The sequence below is a fragment of the Miniopterus schreibersii genome, assembly GCF_964146895.1.
Source record: "Miniopterus schreibersii genome assembly, chromosome: X".
Classification (NCBI taxonomy): domain Eukaryota; kingdom Metazoa; phylum Chordata; class Mammalia; order Chiroptera; family Miniopteridae; genus Miniopterus; species Miniopterus schreibersii.
In genome coordinates this window covers 21,418,229-21,443,828 of record NC_138104.1, presented here as the reverse complement: position 1 = coordinate 21,443,828, position 25,600 = coordinate 21,418,229, and positions in this window count along the sequence as shown.

The window sequence follows — 25,600 nt, the reverse complement described above, 5'->3', positions numbered from 1 at the left end:
GGATGAGGGTACATTTCTCTCTTCAAATAAAGTGTATTGGTAGAGCAGAAGGAATGGAGTCTCTGCATCCTATTGACCTAGGTTTGAAACCCAATTCTGTTTATTTCTAGTCATGTGACTTTTGGAAGTTACTCAGTTTCTCTGAGTCTTAGTTTCCTCTTCCATAAAATGAGGATAATAACATATACCTTGATAAGTTTGTGTGAGGATTTTAGGTGGTTATATAAAGGACTTGGCACGCAGTAAATTCTCAATTTGGAGTAGCTTAAAAAATTAAATTAGTTTTATTTTTCCCAGAGTAATCTCTGCATCTCATCCTATTGATGTGTCTTACCTGCTAAGCACATCAGGTAGGGTGATGATAACACATCTGAGGGCAGATAAGGAAGACAGCCTCCTTGCCCTTAAGTATCTCAATACTTCCTGCACCTTTCAGTGGATGGAGGCATATGTATTTTTATTTGTTTAGCCATTTAGTTATTCTATTCTCTTAGAAATAAAAAACTCTCAGCCAGTGATTTCTTTAGTGCAGCTTACCCTAAAAGATTATTCTTTTTGATTGATTGATTGATTGATTGATTGATTGATTCATTCATTCATTCTTTTCACAGATTTAGTTAAGTGCCTACTTATGAGTGAGACCTTTTTCTAGGTACTAGGATATAGGGCAGAGTAATACCCTCACTTTCATAGAGCTTACAATCTTTCTGAGAGAAACAGGCAATAAATAAGGCAAGTTAACTATATCGTTGAATGTTAGATAGTTCTAAGTACCAGAGAGGAAAAGCAGGAAAAGATGATAGGAAGTATCAAAGTGACAGAGTTTCAGTTTTAGGCAAAGAGATCAGGGATAGGATCATCGAGAAGGTGACATTTGAGTAAAGGGCTGAAGAAATGAAAAATCTGGGGTAGAGGATTCTAGGCAGAGGATATAGGACAAGTACAAAGGCCCTCAAGCAGGGGACTTGCTTATGCATATACAGGGTAGCAAAGGGGCCAGTGTGGCAGGAGTCTAATGAACAAGAAGTACAGTAGTAGTAAATGAGGCCAGAGATGTAGCTGGGGAGTTGGAGGCCAGAGGGTGAGGGCCTTGTGGGAAATAGCAAGTACTCAGTATGAAATGCGGACCTATGGAGAATTTAGAAGGATCTCTCTAGTTACTACATGATGATTAGACTTTTGGGTGGAAGTGCAAGTAAGGGCAGGATATCAACTTGGGAGGTTATTGCCTATTTTACCCACTGTCATCAGCAAATAAAGTTGTAGAAAGGAAAAGTTTTTCTTTGGAGGAGGACTGTGGCCTGTCAGTCATTCTGAAAAAATCACCACTTGAGGATGTAGATGCAGAGCAGTAAAAGGAGGGTAGAGATGGGTCAAAGCACAAACTGATTTAACAATTTTGCTGTTAGCTCATTTTTCCTGGCTGTGAGTGGGTTGGGGGGATCTTTCCAACCTCAAGGCATTGCCTCAGCTCAGCTGCCATGGCCATTGTGACAATAGCATCATCTTGAGTTTCACTCTGGCCCTTGAAAAAAGCCCAAACTCATGGTGAAATGCCAAACTGCAAATACCTCTTTCCTGCTATGTTTTTTCCCCCCATTATTTTTTCCCCCTCAGATTTAATCTTAGGCTTTTGCCATGCACTCACCACAAGTTCTTTAATATAAACAACTGGATGTCTCAGAGATTCGGGAAATTTGTTACATATGTTCTTTCCTCTCTGTATGAGGAAATTGTGGGTTACAAGTTCTCCAAGGCTCAAAGCTTTAATATTGTCAGTTTTCTTAAATTACATTTACTTTGAATATCTAGAAATATGAGCATGGGGCTGTTTCTAAGTTTCCTGCTATCTGAGAAATAGTCGAGGTACTAATGGCAGGATGTCACATCCTGCCTACTGCTAATTGCACCCAGAGGCAAGGAGCACATTTGGCAAATTTAGTAAATAAGTAAATAGGCTCCAAGAAGAATGAGACAGTGCTATGTTTTTAGCAATCAGGTGGCCATAATGAGGGCAAGGCTAAGGTTATTTCTGTGTAGGCCAAATGATGTGATTGTGGCAGAGCTAATCCATTGATATCCACTGCCTTGATCTACTGCTTTCCTCCCAGGGCAGTTCTGTGTACCAAAAGAGATGACATGGACCAGACTATTCCACCACACACAACACAGCTCATCATTTGCCTCTTGCCTTTCTAATACAAGATTGTTAATATACTTAGCCCTTTTTAGGTTATTTTTACACATACGCCATTTCATTATTATGAGATGTGCAGGGCAGGGATTGTTATGTCTATTTTCAGATGAAGAAATTAAGGTCCAGAAGATGGAAAGAGTTGTGCCCGTAACTAAAGAGTAAACCCATACCTCGAATCTAGGCTTCATTGCTCTTTTCTAAACATGAATCACAGTGCCTGACACAGAATTATTAAACAGATTTTATTAAACAGGCATTATTAAGTGTCCATTTATACTGGATGCTGTATTAGGCATGAAATAAAAAGTACACAGATTTGTCATCTCTAAATCTTCATTCTCTGTTTGCAAAAGGTATACATACGATAAATAAGAACACAGAGACTGCCCGGCCGGGTGTGGCTCAGCAGTTGAGCATCAACCTAGGATCCAGGCGATTGGGGTTTGATTCCCAGTCAGGGCACATGCCCGGGTTGCAGGCTCGACCAATCACTCTCTCATCATTGATGTTTCTATCTCTCTCTCTCCCTCTCCTTTCCTCTCTCTGAAATCAATAAAGATATATTAAAAAAAAAGAACACAAAGACAAAACAATATCAAATTTGGTGACATTGAATCTGGGTTGAAGTATGGGTACTGTAGGGTAGAAAGAAACGTGAGTTTATAGATATGGTCTGAGTGACAACTAGGGTGATGAACTCAAACAGAAAACATTTTTGAGACAGAACTTTCAGGGCTAAAACCAGGAAAGACTTATGCAAACCAGGACAAGTTGTCACCTTAGACAACCAAGCTTTTCTTAGGGTAAAATATGGAAACAGAAGGATGTCATGAAAGGAGCACTGAGCTTGGAGTTAAAAATCTAGGTTAAAATTCTGACTCTATCATCTACCAGCTATGTAACCTAGGGAATGTCATTGTTCTTCTTTAGTTCACAGTTTACTCATGTGGAAAACAATATCATTGGTGCACATCTCATAGAGTAGTGAGCATTAAGTGAAATAATCCTTATAGGTAAAAATGCAAACTGTGAATAACTATACAAATGTAAGGCTTTATTTCATGATGGCTTCAAAACAAACTCAAGAAAAAAATGAGAACAAGATTTCTGCTTATTCTCATTTATCTGCTGTATATATGAAAATAAAGTTTCAATGAACCTGAAGTGATCTGAAGAGTCAAGTAAATCAGCAAAATTGTCCAAAACAAGTTTGAGACTGTGCTACGTATCACTGTCTTTTAGATATCTGGAGAATAAAATATTAGCAATTATAGATGATACTTTTCTCCTCTACCAAACTGAATATGAGACAGCATCCTTCTTCTACTTACTTCTGTTGACCAGTTTTCTCAAAATCTGTGGCTAGACTTCACATGAATAATGACCACACAATATCAAAAGTGGAAAGTAAAATATTCATGTTAATTGGGGATTTCCTTCCCTATATGTTCCTACTTCTATTCCAAATCCTCAAATAGTGGTTTTGAGGAAGTTACCTATTTTTTAAACTGCTTCCCCTGCATTGGTATTAGGACAGTGTAGGTAAGAAAAAGAAAGATCTAACTTTTATAAAGGTATTTTTTTAATTCATTTAGTTATTAAACTCACATTTATCGAGAGTGCACCAGCTTACCATCAGTGCACTCAGGCACTAACAATACAAGTAGTGAACAAGGCAGACCATGTCTCTGACCCCTCATCTGCTTTCATTCTACTGGAAGGAAGCAGATGTTAAATATCTTTTTAAAAATAAATACATGATAATTACACATGTTGAATGTTACTAGGAAAGAAAAGGACCGGGAACTCTGACAAAGAAAAATAGGAGTTTTAATTTAGATTAGAATGCTTGACAGTAAAACTTATACTTCAAGGTCTCATCTGACTTTGGAATAGAAACAAAATGTATGATTAATATAGATTCTTTTCTTTTCCCTTAAATTGTCAACAAAAAACTCAGTTTGGGAGCTTTGATATTGAGCTCTCTGCTCATCATTTTCTGCTCATTGTTTATGCAACAAATATTTATTGAACACCTACTATGTGCTAGGCTTTGTGCTAGGGACTGGGATAAGGTACAGGGAACAAAGTAGATGGAGTTCCTGCCTTCATGGGGCTTATATTCTAATGGGGGGTGGGATAAATAAATATATGCCAAGTGTTGAGACATGCTCAAAAGAAAAATAAAATAGGGTAAAGAAGGAATAGAAAGCTGGGGTGGAGGTTAGTCACTTTTAAATAAAGTGGTCAGAAAAGACCTTTCTGATAAGGTGATGTTTTAGTAGAGACCTGAAGAAAGAGGGAACCAGACATGGGGATTTATGGTAGATTATTTCTACATAGAGCAAAGGACCAGTACAAAGATATGAGCCTGGAGTGTGCTTATATGTCCTAGGAACAGTGAGGAAGCCAGTGTGTCTAGAGCAGCATAAGAGAAAAGAATGGCAGCCCGGCCGGCATGGCTCAGTGGTTGAGCATCCACCTATGATTCAGGAGATCCCAGGTTGATTCCCCATCAGGGTACATGACTGGGTTGCAGGCTCGATCCCCAGCAGGGGGCGTGCAGGAGACAACCAATCAATGACTCCCTCTCATCATTGATGTTTCTATCTCTCTCTCCCTCCCTCTCCCTTCCTCTCTCTCTAAAATCAATAATTTTTTTTTCAAAGATAGAGGAGAATGGCAGAAGATGAGATCAGCATAGTAAGTAGTGAGATTGATGGGGTGGGGTGCAGGGGGATGCAATCATGTAAACTTTGTAGTCCATTGCAAGGAGTTTGGTCTTTAGTCATCTACTTGAAAAAAAAAATCATGGCAATATTTAAGAAAATATCTCTAAAACTTGGCAGAACTATTCTACTGTCCCTATGAATAAAAGACTATGTGCACTGTCCAGGAAGTTAGAATGATCCACTAATTAAGTCATCCATGTTATAGAAGTTATAATATAGCTTGGTAGCTTTACTTAGAAATAAAAATTTTAATTTGGAACATGAAAAAGAATATGAAGACCATGAGACAGGAAGAATTCCAAGTGTGGCTAGTATCTTGGTGTATAAGTAAAGGAATTGGTGCCAAGAATTAGGTTCTTAGAATGGATTTATTAATCAGGTAGTCTTTCTGAAATTGGAGTTGGAGGTTTCTTTATTTCTTGAAGGAGCTGATAGAATGGAGAAGGCAAGTAACCTTGAAGAGATTAAAGGATGTGACAGACACCTAGGTAGTGGAGCTCCAATTAGCTATCCTAACCAATTGCTCCCGACTGAAATGAATTATCCCCACCACCTACCTAGACATAGCTACTTTTCTTTTACCTTTCTCTCCCCCTTGAATCTGCTGAAATTATGTCCTGTAGTGTCAGCACACAAAAAATTAATGTTGAACTTTTTTTGTAGTAAAAGATCCCATTGAGAATCTGATAAAAGTATGAAATATCTTTTCTGAAAGATCTATAGTCATGTGAATGTGAATTTTTACCTATTTTCATAGGTTCATGGACCCCTTGCTGCCCATCCATGGATACTCAAGGGAAACATGGAATTCACGTTAAATAACTCTATACTAAGAGATCAATCAGGGATTTTGCTTTAATAAAGGCAAATGTGGGATGTGGAGAAATCTGAGAGGAAACACTCAGGAACCATTACTCTGATAGCATTAATTGAGATTATTTTCCTACCTACATATTTTCTCTGGATTCTGAAAAGCGCTTTGTTTCTGCTCTTCTCAGGTGCTGATTATCTGGTTTACACAAGGGATTTATAGGGATGTCAGGCAAGAACTCTGCTTTCTTATCATCCCATGGGAAAGGGATTTGCCTACATTGTCTGAAATAAAGTCAAGAAAAAGAGCAGTTGGGGTACATCAAGGAATCCACATCTCCCTTCATTTTAAATTCTCCCAAAAGGAAGGATGTCATTTTCAACCAGGTTGAGGCATACAAGACAGCCCCAGGCTGACTGTGAATGCTGACGTCAGTACATGGTCTCACAGACATTTGCCGCATTGTCCATATTTTCTTTGTCTGGAAGCTTCCTTTTTGTGCATGATGTTTAATTCTTTCAGCAAATATTCAATGGAAAAAGCTCAGGGCTAAGCCAAAGGCAATTTTGAAGCACTTATATAATTGAAGACTGACAAGTAGTAATTATTTGAAGATGTTTGCTTTCCTTACCTCTTCACCACTCTTTTCAACTTCATCCCCACGACTTCATATGGACTGACCTTTCAGTTTATCTTGGCTCATTACCAAAAGTTTGCCTTTATTACTTCTACATAATGTGGAGAAATATCAGTAATAAAGCTATTTGGGCTACTTTTCCAACATTGACTTTAGTTAGAAGTCTGATGATTTCATGCCAATGCTGAATGTCTTTTCACTATTTCCTTTCATTAGCCATTAGGATAAGGAAGAAACAGATTTGATGGTGTTCAGTATGCCTTCTATGTTTCCCTGGAAGCAAAATGAGTTTAATTCACTTCTACAATCTCACCTTTTGTTCCCTTCAGCAAAGCAGGTGTTCGTGCTGCTTTAATCCATTCAAAGCAATGACTATTCAAACTATTTTGCAGCACTTCTGTTCCAAACCTTGACCTCATAGCTTCTCTGAACACAAAATCCCCATGTTAACATCCATACAGGTTTACAAATAAAATGTCAGAGGGAAACAAAGGAAAAGAAAGTAGCCCTTGTGGTACAATACAGTTTTTAATGTGATTCTTGAGCCTTTGAGCAAATCCATAAACCAGAACAGCATTTGGGAGGGAGTGATTCTTCCTATTAGCTTTCTAGCCTTCCAAGGACCAGTCAAAAACAAGGAGATACGGTTATAGCATCTTGTGCAGGGCATTTTCTTCTTTAGTTGAAATCAGAGTTCTATCTTCATAAGCCTAAGAAGATCAAACACAACAAAAGACTACAGTTGTCCCTAACACCTTTACAAGATAAAGTACTTTTGTGTTAGGGCTATAAATGGGGCCAGAGTAAGGGTGGGGGTTCCCAATTTTTGCCCAGTGTTCTGCATTTTGGAATATGTTGAAAAAAATAACTTCATTCTTAGCTCCAAATTTTACTGGTAAATGGCTAACATAGATTTGGAGTGTACTTTGAAAGGCATTTAGGAAACTAGAACTTGAAGAATAAAAATTATACTTCACCAGACTTTAATCTCCTTAAAAGTGAGTCCTGTGACTTTTTATGTTCACTGTTGTATCTCCAGGGTCTAGTACAGTGCCTGGTTCTTGATAGCTTTTTATTACATATTTGTTGGATAAATAAATGACTGCTCTGGTAGCAATTTGACTTTATCTCCTCTCATGTCCAGACATACAGGTATATAGGGAAGAAAGACATATATATTTTTTGTAGATTAACCCAGTTGGGTAACAGTCCTATTAAAGAAGGTTGGAAAAAGTGTTTTTTGACCACTTCTATATCCTGTAAACTTTCTGAAGTCTTTTTTTCCAACAGATTTATACTACTCTTATCTCTACTAGAGAATTAGACTCCATAAGACTTTGGTTCTTTATTGTATTTTTCTTCAATAACATTCGAAGTCTTTTCAAATTGTTTGAGACTGATTTTTCTGTTACATCAAAGTCTTACTGGCTTTAAGGAAGATACACACAAGGAAGTTGGATTAGCTTGTTCATGTCTCTAAAGGTCCTTAAAGATCCTGTAAAAAAGCTTACCAAACATTGTCCTAGTCATCTGAAAGCATTCAATAGCTACCAACATACTTAATTTACAACCAGATACAATTGTTATGTATCTGAAGTCCAGACAATGGAAAAGGTAAAATAAACAGATTTCTTTGGCATTTTCTGCCCACTACTTTGATGAGAAACAGTAAGCAAACTGACATAAGGAACTGATTTTTTAAAGCAACATCCAAGGACTGGTTAAGACTTGCTGCATATTCAACCTAAGTTTCTAAATTATATTTAGAATACTGGATGATGAGAAATCGTATTCTCCATTAGGACATTAAAGCAGTAAACAAGGTTCAATCACTGAAGAAAAAACAGTCATTCTCAAAAGAGTAGATTTGCTGTTTTTTATGCTATTATATCCTGATTGTTTGAAAAAATCATAAGTTATATAAAGTAGAAAGAGGTAATAAATTTTCATTGCCCAGAGTAATCAATTAACAAATATACCATTTCCCAATCAAACTGAATAAATGAAAGTTGATTGTTGAGATATTTCTGTAATTGTTTTTATATTTTGATGTATTTAATAATCAAGACTTCCCCTCCCCCCCAAGATAATTTGCCTGCAAATATTTTGATTATGGATCCAAGACCCAAACAATCAGGCTTTCTGTAAGCTAACATAATAACAAAGAAACACACACAATTTCCCATACAAATATTTATTTCCATAGAAATAAAACTCTAACAGGAGAACATCAAAATATGTGAAGCAAAAACTGATAGAAATGCAAGAGGAACTAGATGAATCCATCATTGCAGTTGGAGATTTCAATATTCCTCTAACAGAAATGGACAGATCGAGCACAGCCAGTGTGGCTCAGAGGTTGAACATCGGCCTATGATCCAGGAGATTGCGGTTCTATTCCTGGTCAGGGCAAATGCCTGGGTTGCAGGCTCAGTCCCCAGCAGGGGGTGTGCAGGAGGCAGCCAATCAATGACTCTCTCTCATCATTGATGTTTCTCTCTTCCTCTCCCTTTGTCTCTCTGAAATCAATATAAATATATATATATAAATATATATAAATATATATATATATATTTTAAATATATCTTTATTGATTTCAGAGAGAGGAAAGGAGAGGGAGGGAGAGAGAGAGAGAAACATCAATGATGAGAGAGTAATTGATCGAGTCCGCAACCCGGACATGTGCCCTGACCGGGAATCGAACCCCGATCGTCTGGATCCTAGGTCGACGTTCAATCGCTGAGCCACTCCCAGCCGGGCTAAATATATATTTTTTAAAAAAGAAATGGACAAATCGAGCAGGCAGAGAATTATTGAAGGCATAGTTGAACTCAACCACATCACCATTCAACTAGGTATAATGGACATCTATATACTACTTCATCCAACAACAGTGGAATTCAATTCTTCTCAAGCTCACATTTGAACATTCACTAAGATGTATACCATATTCTGAGCCATAAAACACACCTTAACAAGTATAAAAGAATAGAAATCACAGAATGTCTTCTCCCACACAACAACGGAATTAAACAAGAAATCAATAACAGAAAGAAAATAAGTGATTATAGCAAGGTTGCAATATACAAGGTTAATTATATAACAGGCAATTGCTTTTCTGTGTACCAGCAATGAACAAGCGGAATTTGAAATTAAAAACATGATACCATTTACATTAGCACCTAACAAAATAGGTACAAGATTTATATAAGGAAAACTACAAAACTCTGATGATCATAATCAAAGAACTAAATAAATGAAGAGATATTCCATGTTCATGGATAGGAAGACACAGTATCATTAAGAATTCAGTCTTCCTACCAGAGGGTACGGACTTGATTTCTTCTACAAGGACCACACTGCTGTCATGTTTAGTTTAATGCAATTTGTGCATCTTCTAATCATATATCTGCAAAAGTTTCTTAGTTTTTAAAAGATTTTAAATTGATTTTTAGAGAGAGAGGAAGGGAGAGAGGGAGAGACAAAGAAACATTGATGGGAGAGCAAGACATTGATTGGCTGCTTCCTACATGCACCCCACTGGGGATGGAGCCCGCAACCTGGGCATATGCCCCAACTGGGAGTCTAACCAACAACCCCCATGGTGCACGGGACTGCACCCAATAATCCAGGCCACACTGGCCAGGGCAAAAGTTTCTCATTTTTGTAAAACTTTGAAATCATGCAAGGAAGCTAAATGTTGAATGTATGTAAAGTAGCATTTGGTAACTGTGCTACAGAAATGCATTACTGGTAAAAAAAAATTTTTTTGATTTGGTTGGTGAAGATATCATTATGACCTCTTCTGGGTGTCAGGCTCTAATATTTGATTGAATAGAAAAGAAATAATGATTTTTGAAAATCAATATATTGTGAATTGAGCTGCTATGCATTATCCTTCCACAAAATACATCAGAGCTATTAGTGCTTTGTATATTTACACATTATTTTATGATTGTAAAAGAAAAATATACTGAATTTATAGAAAACAAGTATACTCCTAATTAATAGTTTAAAATTTTATCCCTACCAATTAAAATTACAATAGATTTTGGTAAATAAAATAATTGGAATATGGCTCATTTTTTTCACACCTATAAATCTTCCCCCTCCTTTTTTTAAATTTTAAGAGGTTTCTTGTTTGTTTGTTTGTTTGTTTGTTTTAAAGGGATTTTCTGTTAGAATCTTTATAAGAACAATTAGATGCTTGTTTGAATTTGATGGTCTATAACATTTTTCAGATCATATTAAAATGGGAAAAAAAGAACAGAAAGAGAGAGAAAAAAAAGAATTCAGTCTTTCCAACTTGATTGATAGATTCACTGTAATTCTGATCAAAATCCTGGTAAGTTATATATGGATATTGACAGAGTGATCCTAAACTTCACAATGGGAGAAACAATACCTAGAATAGCCAACCTAATATTAAAGGAAAACAGAGTTGAAGAACTGAAACTACTTGACTTCATGACTTAATAAAGAGCTGCAGTCATCAAAACCATGTATTATTGACAAAAGAATAAACAAATAGATCAATGAAAAATAATGGAAAACCCAGAAATAGATTCACATAATTCACATAAATATCATCAACTAATCTTTGACAAAGGATTAAAGGCAATACAATGGAGCAAATATAGTCTTTTCCACAAATGGTACTGTAACGAGACACCAACATTCAAAGTAACGAATCTGGACACAGACCTTACATCCTTTACAAAAATTAACTCAAAATGGATCACAGAACTAAATGTAAAATGTGAAACTATAAAATCCCTGAAGATAACATAGGATAAACCTTAGATGACTTTGGGTTTGGTGATGGCTTTTTTAATATACAACACCAAGCAAACTGAATCCAACAATAAGACAAATCAGTTTATCCAAAGGCACTAACTGAAGAACTAATAATATGATACATAAAATACATAATTAATAAGCTGGACTTCATTAAAATTAAAAATTCTGCTCTGCTAAAGACACTATCAAGATAATAAAAAGATATGGCACATAATGAAAGAAAATATTTGCAAAAGACACATCTGATAAAGGACTGTTACAAAAGGACTCTTTATAAAATATATAAAGAACTTTCAAAATTCAACAGTAAGAAAACAAACAAAAGTAGCCCAATACCTTAACAAAGATCTTTCCATAGAAGATATATAGATGGTAAATAAGCATATGAAAATATGCTCTACATCATATATCATCAAGGAAAGGCAAATTAAAACAATGATATATCACTACACACTTGTTAGAATGGCCAAAGTCCAGAATACTGATAAACATCAAATGCTGAAGAGACTGTGGAGCAATAACTCTCATTCATTGCTTGGGGAAATGTGAAATGATGCAGCCACTTTGGAAGATATTTTTTTTTCAAAACTAAACATACTTTTATCAGCCATCACATTCCTTGGTATTTATCCAAATGATCTGAAAACTTACATCCATACATAAACCTTCATGTGAGTGTTTATAGCAGTTGTTTTTCCTAATTACCAAAACTTGGAAACAACCAAGATGTCTTTCAGTAGGCAAATGGACAACCTATGGTACATCCAGACAATGAAATATTATTTAGCACTAAAAAGAAATGAGTTATTAAGCTATGAAAAGACAGAGAAAAGTTAAATGCATATTACTAAGTGAAAGAAGCCAACCTGAAAAGGTTACACTCTGTATGATTCCAAGTGCATGACATTCTGGAAAAGGCAACACTATGGAGACAATAAAAATGTCAGTGGTTGCCAGTGATAGAAGGGAAGGGAGGGATAAATAGGTAGAGTACAGAGGACTTTTAAGACAGTGAAAATACTCTCTATGATACCATAATCATGGATACATATCATTATACATTTGCTTAAATTAATGACTGAATGATCACTAATGTAAAGCCTAGTGGACTTTGAATTGTATGCATGTGTCAGTGTAGGTTCTTCAGTTGCAACAAGTGTGTCACTCTGGTGTGAGAAGGTGTTGATAATGAGGGAGACTATGCATGTGCGGAGTCAGGGGGTATATGGGGAATCTCTGTACTTTCCTCTCAATTTTTCTGTGAGCTTAAATCTACTCTAAAAATAGTCTTTTAAAAAGAAAAACTACTTAAGTATGTATGTTAACAAATAGGAAGTGAACCCATGAAGAAGGAGTGGGGTACAAGAAACAGTGGTGAGGACAGAAACAATAAAACACGTTGAATACTTAATTAACTATAAATTATATAAAATACTGGCATTAATGCATTTATAACAGAAGATATAGCTAAAATTCTAGAAAGCAATCACAGGAAATATGTAGATATTTGTTTGATGATATTCAAAATACTAAAGTCTTTGCTAATTTAAAAAGGTAGATGTACTGGGTGACTTTAGACTTTGTTAGATAAGTCTGTAGTTAATGTTTGTTAGAAATTTAAAGATACTCACTAAAAATGTAAACAAAACTTATAATTTGCAACCAGATGGGGGTAAGTGGAATAAAGAAAACTTTGTCAACTCAACAGTAATTAGGAATGATTAAAAACAAAAGCCAAATAAAAAATGTTGGTAAAAGGCCAAAAACAGATGGCAGAAACAGGTAAAAAGAAATCATTAATCACAATCAATGTAAATTAAACAAAACTTTTATAAGACAGGACCATCCAATTTGGATTAAAAATAATAAAATGTAGCTGTATACAAATTATAAGAGACACATCTAAAATAAAAACACACAGAGAATAAAAAGAAAGGAATTAAGAAAAACAAATGAAGCAAACACTAGGCAAAAGAAAAGCTGCTGTGGTGATAAAGAAAGAGATCACCTAGTAATAAAAGGAACAATATGTTTTACAGATAAACTATTGTTACTAATAAGAGAGTTCAGCAAGTTATCTAGATACAAGATAAATACTAAAAAATCAAGGAAATAATATGTACCAACAATTAAACTTAGAAAAATATGATGGAAATCCATTTTATAAAAATAACAGAAACTGTAAGATTGCAAAACATTTTATGAAGGGAGTAAAAGTAGTACTGAAGAAAAAGACATGGATATAGCATTCTAGTAACCAAAATACTTGACATCATAAAGACCTAAATAGGAGGCTGGCTGGAGTGGCTCAGTTGGTTGAACACCATCCTGGTGAGTTAGATCCCCAGGTGGAAAGCAACCAATTGAAGTTTCTCTCTCACATTCATCTCTTTCTCTCTCTGTCTCTCTGTCTCTCTGTCTGTCTCTCTCTCTCTTTCTCTTCTTTCCTCTCTCTAAGTATGTCCTTGGGTGAGGGTTAAAAAAAAAACAAAAACTAAATAGGAAAGAAAAATTTTATAATTTTTGTGTAGGTGAATCTATAACCTCAGAGCAGGGAGGGATTTCATAAAATATGGCATAAGGACAAACCATAAAGGAAAGTGTTGATAAATGCATTAAAATCAAATATGTGCATCAAAAGACAGTTCACAGAATGTGAGATGTTTGCAGTGCATTTAGCTGACAAAAATGATCCAGAACATATTAAGAATATGTACATATTATAAGAAAAGAGCTAACAACCCAATTTGAAAAATTGGAAATGTATATAGGCAGGCAATTCACAGAATAGAAAACCAAAATGGTTAAGAAACATGCCCATCTCCACTAGTTAAGAGAGAAATGCAAGTTAATATATTTTTGGATACCACTCTTCATCTGTCACAATGGCAAATTTTAAAATGTCTGACTATTCCAAATGTTGCAAAAGTGGGGAAATGGTACTAAGGGAGTGCAAATTGGCACAGACATTTTTGGTGAGCAATTTGCCAATATCTAGTCAAACTGAAGATGTTCATATTATATGATCTTGCTGTTGATAATGATGCTTCTTTCTCACTTGGACATTTCCTTCCACACTGACGGAGTCCCACCGATGTAGAACTTTTGGCCTCTCTCTGTCCCTTCACTCAACTCCTCCTCGGAGGACAGAAGTGATTGACTTTTATTGGTGAGTTTAGGAGGAACCAAGCCTGTGAGGCCCAGCCCTTCCATCATTAACTTCCTCTTGGGACGATCACGTGAGGTTGAGCACTTGTCCTCCTGTACTCCCCTATGTTTTAAGTTTTACTGCTGCTTGTGACAGGAGTGGATATAAATTTGCTTTTAGAATTAGAAAGTATACTTGGCTGCAGATATAAACAAATTCTTTAATGTTAGTTTTATTTGTTAATAATAATCTTTCCTATTCACAAAATGATACCATATATTGTGCAAACACATAGGAAGAGGAAAAGTAAAAAATAAATATTTTTGAATGATTATACCTATTTAAGGGCATGGATTGACCTTTTGTGGGTCCGGGTAAGAATGGAAATAAGATTGGAGAAGCATACCAAGAGACTTTCAACTGTATATGTAGAGGTGTATGTGTTTCTTAAAAAGAACTAGAGCAAAGCAAGCAGGGTATTAAAATTAATGAGATCTAGGCTATGGGCACATGGTTGTCTGTTACTTTTTTCTGTACTTTTCTCTATGTTTTAATCCTTTAATAACAAATAATATATCCCAGAATATCATTTTTACTATACTAACCTCAATTTCTCACTGAAATATTTAAAAATATTTTGACTCTGAATTCAGGATATGAGCTGTTGAGTGAACTTGATTATTTTCTGCCATGCTTTATGTATTGTATTATATTGTATTGTCTTGTTTTGTTTGTTTTAAATGAAAGTTTAAGCATATCCTTTGTTTCTCTGGTCCTGAATTTCCTCATTATAAATCAAAGGAGGTTGGGCTAAATGATCTCTAAGTATAGTTCCATATAGTTCTCACTCTGATATTCTGTGAGTTTGGAATGTTTTTCTCCAGGCAGATGTTGAAAAGAAAGAAAAATTACATAGCAGTAGCCTAAGTCTTTGGGAAAACTGTAATCTCCCCACCTCGATCCTAGGCTTCTCAGATGTTCTCTTCTTTTCACCCTCTGAACAATACTTAGCTGGTCTAGTACAGGTAGGTAATGACAGAAAGGTGCTATGTATTTGCCTAGGCAGCAATGACCTCCCATGCCTGTACTGGCAAGTGTTGTGTTCCTCAGACAAACAGTGCACATCTGGCAATCTTTTTCTGTTTATGCAAGGAGTGCTTCTCAAACCTAGCACAGAAATTCTCAACACTCATGCTTTCCTGTGCAGCTTGCTGAGCTGTCATCCCTGTTCTCTGACTAGTCCCTATTCTTCAGTTAGTCCTTTTTACCTGATTTGAAGCCTCACCCTTGGTCCTCCCATTAAATGCAGAGTCTGCTCCCCACCATGCACTTCAGCTCAGTCTGGCACTGTGAAAACTGACCTTTGCCAGGTTCTTCTGCCGATGTCTTTCCTGTAGCCTGTTCTCTCTTAATCAATGGGACCCTATTGACTTCCCTGGACCCTTTCCCTGTCTGCCTGTGGCCCTACTGCACTTGTAACCTCTCTTGCCTTTACCACACTAACCTGGCCCCACCTGTCCTGACCCATTGCTTCCTAGGTGGCTGCTTTGAAGGGCAATGTGAATATAATTTGGTTTCAAAAGTTATAGTAATTTTAGCATAGACTAGAAACTCTTCTAAAGGAGCTAATATCTTTCCAAAAACAAGTAATTTTTAGTAAATAGTTAATAGACACTCAATATGATTTTTAAAAGTTTTAAAAATAAATGAAAATAATGTTTATTATTTAAATGTAGAATACAGACAAGCAAAAAGAAGATAATAAAAAATATTTGCTATCCCACTACTGAGAGAGATGACTACTAATATGTTGGTGTGTTTCCTTCTCAGTCTTCACTCATATATATATATTATATTAACAAAAATTTTACCTTAATATGTATTTATAATTGAAAGTCATTAAATATGTGTGTACATATATGCATATATGTATATACAACACACATACATGTATATATATATATATAGATACACATACACACAATTAGAATTTTTTTACTGAACATGATCAGATTGTATATATTTTGCCAGTTAGTGATATATGATAACCATTTTTCCATGTCATTATACGTTTTTCTATAACATTTTTATTAATTATTATTATTATTATTATTATTTAAAAATATATCTTTATTGATTTCAGAGAGAGGAAAGGAGAAGGAGAGAGAGATAGAAACATCAATGATGAGAGAGTCATTGACCCGCTGCCTCCTGCACGCCCCCTGGTGGGGATGGAGCCCACAACCCAAGCATGTGCCCTGACCAGGAATCGAACCCTGATAGCCTGGATCCTAGGTCGATGCTTAACTGTTGAGCCACGCCCAGCAGGGCTACAACATTTTTAAATGGCTGCATAGTATCTATTTTGGACATACTAAGATGTAATTTAACCATTCTTCAGTTGTTGGACATATAAATTATTTGCAGATATTTTTGTTATTATAAATAATTATGTAATTAATCTTTCTGTGGATAACTCTTTGTGTCATTCTCTGAAAATTTCCTGAGGATCAATTCCTAGAAATGAAAACACTGGGTAAAAGAGTATGCATTTTTTGAAGGCATTTGAAATGTATATCCACACTGATTTTCAAAAAGTTTGCACACTCTAACCAGTGTATAAGACAAAGACTATTTCTGGGAACTCTTGTCACACTGGATATTACCTATCTTTTAAATCTTTAATGATTTGTTAAAAAAATGCTATTTTATTCTTGCTTGGCTGTTCTATTCTTAATTTGCATTCTTTGATTACCATTAAGATTTTTATTTTTATTTTATCATATGTTTATCGGTCACTTGTATTTTTTTCTATGAATTGCCTTTTTGTACCCTCTGCCCATTTTTCTATTAGTGCATTTTTCTTTGTCACAGTGATTTGTAACATCTTCTAATGAGATTTTTAAAGCATAGATATGAAGTAGCTTCACTATAACCATCACAGGCAATTTTAGTTATAGGCAGGAAGAGGATCTTTTGCTCATTTATTATTTCAGCATCATTGTAAATCAGGACTGGAGCCCAAAGGCAGGATAGACATGTCTCAAAGCATGAAATTAAGTCCCAGAGAGATTCAGTGGCTTAGCCAGCATTACTGTGGAGTTCAGTGTCTGAGCTGAGATGTGATACTCATCTTCCCAAATATTGTCATGTTAAGTCCTAATCCCGTATTCCAAAGAGATCCCTATAAGAAATAGTAAAAATACCTCTCTTGATGTCAATGTGTTTAGATTTAAATGAATCCAAACACTCAATTTTACACAGGGTATTTAATAATTGACTGGGCAAAATAAAGCAAATATTTTATCACTTTATTCACTTTACCACTTTATACCTCATCACACAAACCTCTAGTAGCTCTCCATTTTTTCCAGGCAAGTTCAGACTCCCCAGCTTAGTAATCTGCTTCCATGTGGCTCCACTCAGAATGGTCTTCTCAATGATATCACATATTCCCCTCTCTGTAGCAATCCGTGTGACATCACTGTTCTCCACATCTGCAATGCTCTTTCTCCTCCCCTTTTCTGTGCCTATATAAATATGTCCTGCCTTCCAGGATCCAGATAGAAAGCCACTTCCATGAAATGTCCACATCTCAGCTTTTATAGACCCTTTCCTTCTCACACATTCTGTTGCTTCACTGTAGTCTTTCCTGTGCTGTGTGAATTTGGTTTTGTCTTGTGTCCCCAAGTAAAAGGTATAGATTTTGTGGGGTTGGGACATAACTTCAATACATCTTGCCTATTGGTATAGTATAACCTAGAACAGAGGTTTATAAATTGGTAGGTGTTGATTGGTGTTTACTGAGTTGACCATTTCATTGAAACACATATCGAGCACTTATTGTGTGCCTTCACTTGGCTGAATGCTGAAAGGGTTGCACCTTTAAGGAAGTCACAGTCCACTGAGGGAGGTTGACCTCAGTTCTAAACCTGTCTCATTAGCAACTTAATTATTTACCATGGGAATGTCATGTAATCATCTCCTTCATTCATTCCACAAGCATTTACCTAGGTGCCAGGCAGTGTGCTTGGCATTGGGAATACAGAGATAAATGAGATGAGTCCCTGCCTTCCAAAAGCATGTATGTTGGAGGGACTTGGAGAAAATTATGCTAAGTGAAATAAGCCAGGCAGAGAAAGGCAAATATCACATGATCTCACTTATATGTGGAATCTAAAGAACATAATAAACTGATAAACAAAATAGATTCAGTGATATAGAAGCATGGAACAGACTGACGAATCTCAGAGGGAAGGTGGGGGTGGATGGCTGGGGATGGATGGCTGGGGAGAGATTAACCAAACAATTTATATGCATGTATGCATAACCCATGGACACAGACAATAGTGTGGTGAAGGCCTGGGGAAGAGAGTGGGTTCAGGGTGGAAGGGGTCAATGGGGAAAAAAGGAGACATCTGTAATATTTTGAACTATAAAACAAACAAACAAACAAACAAACAAACAAACAAAAAGCATATCTAGACACAGCTCCTTATGATACAATGTGGTAAGTGCTGTGGTAAAAGTATGTACAAAGTGCTATGGGAATTAGAGGGAAAGTCATGCTTGAGGGCTTTCGAGATGACAGATACTATCTAAATGTTTTCAGCTTGAGTAAGGGTGGTGCACTGAGGCCGAGTTTAGGGGAGAGCTTTGTGGAAGGTGAACATTTGAACTGGATAATTGGTTACTGACTTAGAAGGTAGAAGGATAGAAAAAGCATGGCTGTTCAGAATATGTTACAGGAACTGAGGGGTGTGTGGCTATATGTGTCTTGTGTGTGCATGTTGGGAGGAAGAGAAAGAGTGGGAGAGCTCTGAGCTTAGGAATGGATTATGAAAGACTTTGCATGCTCAGGAATTTGAGGAAAGAAATAAATGTTTGCAATGTTAACTGTGTGGAAGGAGGAAAGAAATGATAAATAAAAGGGAATAAAAAAAGCATGTTCTCTTTTTTTTAATTTAATATATTTTTATTGATTTCTGAGAGAGGAAAGGAGAGGGAGAGAGAGAGATAGAAACATCAATGATGAGAGAGTCATTGATCAAGCCCGCAACCCGGGCATGTGTCCTGACCAGGAATCGAACCCCGATCGCCTGGATCCTAGGTCGACGCTCAACCGCTGAGCCACGCCCGGTCAGGCGCATGTTCTCTTTAAGACATTTTCATTCAAGGGGAACTCCCTCTTATAGGTCTCTATGTGGTATATGTATATGCAGGAGCTTGGTAAACTGTAAAATCTTGTGGTTGTATTGTTCTTGTTGTTGCTTAAGTGGAAAACGTGATTAGACACATAACTTATAGTGATCACCTCAATAAATCTAGTACCTATCTGACACCACACATAGTTATTACAATATTATTGACTATATTCCCTATGCTATAATTTATATCTTCATGACTATTTTCTTACTACCAATGTGTACTTCTTAATTCCTTCACATTCTTCATCCAACACCCCCAGACCCCCTCCTATTTAGCAACCCTCAGTCTGTTCTCTGTATCTTTGCCAATTGTTATAGCCTTTGTTTTAAAGTCTATATTATCTGGTATGAGTATTGCTACCTTAGCTTTTTTGTTGTTGTTTCCATTTTCATGAAATATCTTTTTCCATCCCTTTACTTTCAGTCTGTGAATGTGTTTCAATCTAAAGTGAGTCCCTTGCAGAGAGCATATGTGAGAGTTTTGTTTTCTCATCTGTTAAGCCATCCTAATTGCATTAGTTCTTAACATGTCAACACCAAGGATTTATCTTTTTGGTAAAAGCACTCCCCTTTCTCTGCCTTCCTTTCTTCAAAATACTAATACCTCTAAGAAAATAAACAATAAGCCCCTCACCCTTCAGTGTGAATGAGTTTTAGTTCTAGTTTTCCTTGGGGGAAGCAGAAAACAGCATGAGGTGAGAAAGCCCTGGAAGGCAGAGAATATAAAGCTGTCCCTACCATCAAAGTAGGTAGGGACTTGTTCAAACACATATAATGAAACAATAGTAACTACAATTTGTTGAGCACCTACTATCTGCCAGGAACTGTGCTAAGCATATATATTTTATTTTTTAAAAACTAAATGCACATACACACAGTGTGAAATGGGTATGGACATTTTCCCCATTTTACAGATGAAGAAACTCAGGCACATAGAAAGTTTGTGTCACTTGCTGAAGGCACATACATATTAAGGGGTCTATCCAGAATTAGAACCCAGAACTTCCTATTTCTGAAGCCTATGATTTCAACAATAACATTAACAACAACAATGTTACATCCCCCAAAGAATATTCCCTGAATGAGATGTCAAATTGATATTGCAGTCATTTATTCTGGGAACCTTCCATCAAAAAGTACTTAGTGAGCTTTCACTATGTCCCAAAACAGTGCTAGACCCTAAAGAAATGTATAGTCTAATAGGAGAAGCAAGACCTATAGTAGAAAGACTTTAGGACAAGGAAGGTTACATGTGGCTTCTATGTATTCACTCCACTATCTCATGACCATCACCAGACGTCAGTAAACTACCACTTCATTTGTTCCCTTTAAGCCTGGACTCAGATTCAGTCCTTTTCAACATAGATTTCCAATCAATCACAGCTAATTAGAGTTGTTGGCAAGATGAAACTTATTTCATTTTCTTTTTCTGGGAGGACAAAGAACAAAGAGTTCATAGGGGATTGGCACTGTGAGAAAGAGTAGATTTAGATTGCGATGATTACTATAAATGAAAGCATAGAAATGAGAAATAATCTGGTGCAATTAATTTTTTAAAATCCTCACCAGAGGGTATTTTTTATTGGCTTTTTAGAGAGAGAGGAAGGGAGAGGGGGAGAGAGAGAGAGAAACATCGGTTGCCTTCTGTATTTACCCCAACTATGGGGATCAAACCTGTAACCTGGGTATGTGCCCTGACTGGGAAGCAAACCTGTGACCTTTTGGTGTATGGGATGATGCTCCAACCAATGAGCCACAATGGCCAGGATGAGCCTGGTGCAATTAAGCGCTGTAAAGCTCTTCATGAACTAGCATGGCAGATGCCCATGTGCAGTATGGAAGGGAACATGGTTGGGGAATAAAGATGAATCAAATTATAAAAGCTATTGGAAACTGTGCAACTTGTATTAAAAGACAGCCTACTAAATGGGAAAAATATTTGCAAATCATATATCTGATGAGGGGCTAATATTCAAAATATGTAAATAACTCATACAAATCAATAACAAAAAAGATCAGATTTAAAAATGGGCAGAGGATCTGAATAGATATTTTTCAAAGACATACAGAGAACCAATAGACATATGAAAAGATGCTCAACATCACTAATCATCAGAAAACTGCAAATCAAAACTGCAACGAAATATCTTATCACATCTATTAGCATGGCCATTATCAAAAAGACAAGAAATAACAAGTGTTTGTGAGAATGTGGAGAAAAGAAAACCTTTGTGCATCGTTGGTGGAAATGTAAATTGGTGCAGCCCCTATGGAAAACAATATGCAGATTCTCCCAAAATTAAAAATAGATTTACCATACAATCCAGCAATTCCACTTCTGGTTATTATCTAAAGAAAATGAAAACACTAACTTGAAAATATATATGCACCGTCATGTTCATTGCAGCCTTATTTACAATAGCCAAGATATGAAAACAACCTAAATGGCCATCAATGGATAAAGAAAATATTATATATATGTATATATAATGGAATATTATTTAGCCATAAAAAATAATGAAATCCTGCCTTTTGTAACAGCACAGATGGACCTTTAAGGCATTATGTTACATGAAATAAGTAAGACAAAGACAAATGCCATATGATCTTACTTATATGTGGAATCTAAAAGTAAAAACAGGACCAAAAACCAAGTTCATAGGTACATAGAACAGATTGATGGTTGCAGGGGTTAGAGGGTGGACAAAATGGGTGAAGGGGGTTAAAAAAAAGTACATACTTTCAGTTATAAGTCATGGGGATGTAATGTATAACATGGTGACTATATTTAATAATAATACTCTATTGCATATTTGAAAATTGCTAAGAGAATAGATCTTAAAAGTTCTCATCATAAGAGAAAATATTATGTAACTATCTAAGGTGACAGATGATAACTAGACTTATCTTGGTGATCATTTCACAATATATACAAACATTGAATTGTTGTATACCTGAATCTTATATAATGTTGTATGTCAATTATACCTCAATTTTTAAAAAAAGGAAAAACAAAAAACTGCCTAGAAACATTTAGACGTGATGTTCATGACAGTAAATGTGTTAGATCTTGATGGATTTAACAGAAAAAATGACAGGCTGAAAAGGTGCTTTAAGGAATGTCAGGCTGGCACAATAATTAGGGTTGGATTGGCCTAGCGTCAGATAGCATAGGTCTGACAAATGTGGAAGGAAAACAGATGATTTACTAACCGTATAAGCAAAAGGAAGAGTCATATGTATGCAAACCATGTCTTCTGGTTTAAACTAGTCATCTTAGGATAGTTTTTAATATCTCCCCCTTCTATTCTCAAGTGTCGAGATTTAGACTGTAAATTATCTGGTCACCCCTAGAGGATATTATGCTAAGTGAAATTAGTCAGACAGAGAAAGACAAATACCATATTATTTGACTTATATGTGGAATGTAAAATAAACAAACAAAACAGAAACAAACTCATGTATACAGAAAAAAGCTGATGGTTGTCTGAAGGGAGGAGGGTTGGGAGGCTGGGTGAAAAAGATGAAAGGATTAAGAACTACAAATTGGCAGTTACAAAATGGTCACAAAGATGTGAAATACAGCATAGGGAATATAGACAAAATATTATAATAATTATGTATGGTGCCAGGTGGGTAAAAAAAATATCAGGGGATCACTTTGTAAATTATGATTGTCTAACCATTATGCTGTACATCGGAAACTAATATAATATTGAATGTCACTATAATTTAAAAAAATTTTTTAAAAATTTAAAAATTATATGGTCATTATGGTTTTATGCCTAAGAGAATGGAGTGCTTTTGACAGGGGTAGACATCCGAGGGAAGATGAGTTTTGTATGGTGAAGGAAGGTTATGATGACTTCATAAGGTGAGTTTGAGGTGACAGTGAGATATGCCCAGTATACTGCACCCGAGAGCCAAAGATTACCCTCTAGTCTGACTCTTTGTGTAAGTCCAAACAGATTCTAGAATCAACATCCTTGCTTCACTTCCCAAGCCTCATCCATACCTGGTCTCTTCACTCTCAATTGCAAATTCCTGGTCTCCTCTTAATGTTCATTTAATAGTTTTCATGAAAAGAAAACAGGTTCTAAAGAGAAGACTGGCATAAACCATGCAGCATAGCAGAAAATCTTACAGACTCCCCTCCAATAAGTCCAGTCACTTACTATTTATATAATTGGTGTCTACCATGAGCATAGCATCATCCTAGTTACTACTGGAGGAAATAAAATAAGCAGAAGACAAGTTTCTCACTTTCAATCATTTTAAATCCTATTAATAGCTTATATGCAACCTTTGTATCAGTTCAATTGAACTTTACATTTTAGAATGAGAGACTAAATACAGACTATGAATGTGACATTCCTATTGTCACCTAAAGCTTGAAAATTTGAATATTGAAAAGGTTATCCATCCATGTAAACCTGATCCTGCAATTTGTATACTCTGGCATTAGGTAGTTAGTACATATCTTGTTTGAGAACATTTGAACAACAGTCATGTGTTGTCTGAGGTCCAATTACAGCTATTATTTGTTGTTTTCCTTTACAATATCTATATCTATGTCTTATCTGTACCTATATATATTAAAATAACTAAACATAGAGCAGATAAATAGATAATTTCTCAGAGCAAGCTTTAAAGGAACTAAACATGTAGATACGATATGGTATCTGTCATCAATCCTTAACTATAGTTGCAGCTTAGTTTACCCTGATACTTGCCCCAGACATTGATTAGATTTAGAGTCTATCCTGAGTCCTATCTTCAATTTAATTTACCTGAGAGATTGTTGAAACTTCAGTGCTAGAATCATAACAGTTGAGCATGAAAAGCCATCTTAGAGTTTCACAGTTGCCAACTAGTGTACTTCAGCCTAAAGAATCATTACACAACTTGTTGTCAAACGCATTTCCTGCACGTTTCACCTTTCATTTCTCTCCTTTATATGGGTGGAAGAATGCAGAGTGGGAGAGAGCCTCCGAGCACCATCAGGCCTTGTACTTGCCAGAACTATACTGCCAGGTTGCTGTTCTTTCTTTCTCTTTTACTTTGAGGGAAAAAACCATTCAAATGTCCCCTCTCCTTTCTGATCAATACCTTTTTTTCCATGTATATACCATGACTTGTAATAGTAATGCCCTTGTAACCAACAACTTTTATAATTGGCTTCAACAGGATAGATTTTTAGAAATAACTTTTATTTCTCTTTATTAAACAATTACATTGGTTGTTTACAAAAGAGGGTTTTGGAAAGATATTTTAGACATCACAGAGAATATTAGTATGTTGCCCATGGTTAACCAATTAATCTTTTTTAACAATAATAACAAAGACAACAATAAAACTCTATGAAATGTTTGTTTTACTTTGAATCAATCCTGACTGAAGAAAATCTGAGGCAACAAACTGCCCTCCAAAGAGGTGAGTTTTCTGCTTGTAATATCCATTTTTTCTCACTGTTCTCCTTGGTAGATTGATATTTGGTATGGATGTTGTAGGGACAGTGTTCCCATGATTGCTTGTAAAACCTGTAAGCTATCCTTTTGCAATTGAGAAGACAATTGGCCTTGCACATTTTCCCATTATGGAGAAGAGAAATGATTTGCCTGACATCATTAGTGATAGAATTTGGTTTAGAACCTCCTGCCCACAGTACTTCTACTACACAGTATTTCTTAGCAGGCTTGCCCTGCCTTGATTAAACTGAAATTGTTCTTTAGATAAAATTAAATGGGAGAGGGTAAGCCTCAGGACAAAAAGTGTCTTTGGCATTAAGCCGCTAGGAGACACTTATTATGGTTAATTGTCATTAACTCTATCTCAGAAATTCATGGATTCACGTCATCATCTTTGCCATGTAAAGTAGACAAGCTTCCCCTAAACATACTTTATTTAGGAATACCTACTGCTGTTTTGTTTTCTTCAGTTTTGCTCAGTATTTTCTGCTCCTAAAGATCCAAAGGAGATAGAATTTCATCTTCAAAAGTCAGGAGAATTTATTACTATTACTGTCATACCAGGGAAAAGAGATAAATTTATTTAGGCAGCATCTGAAA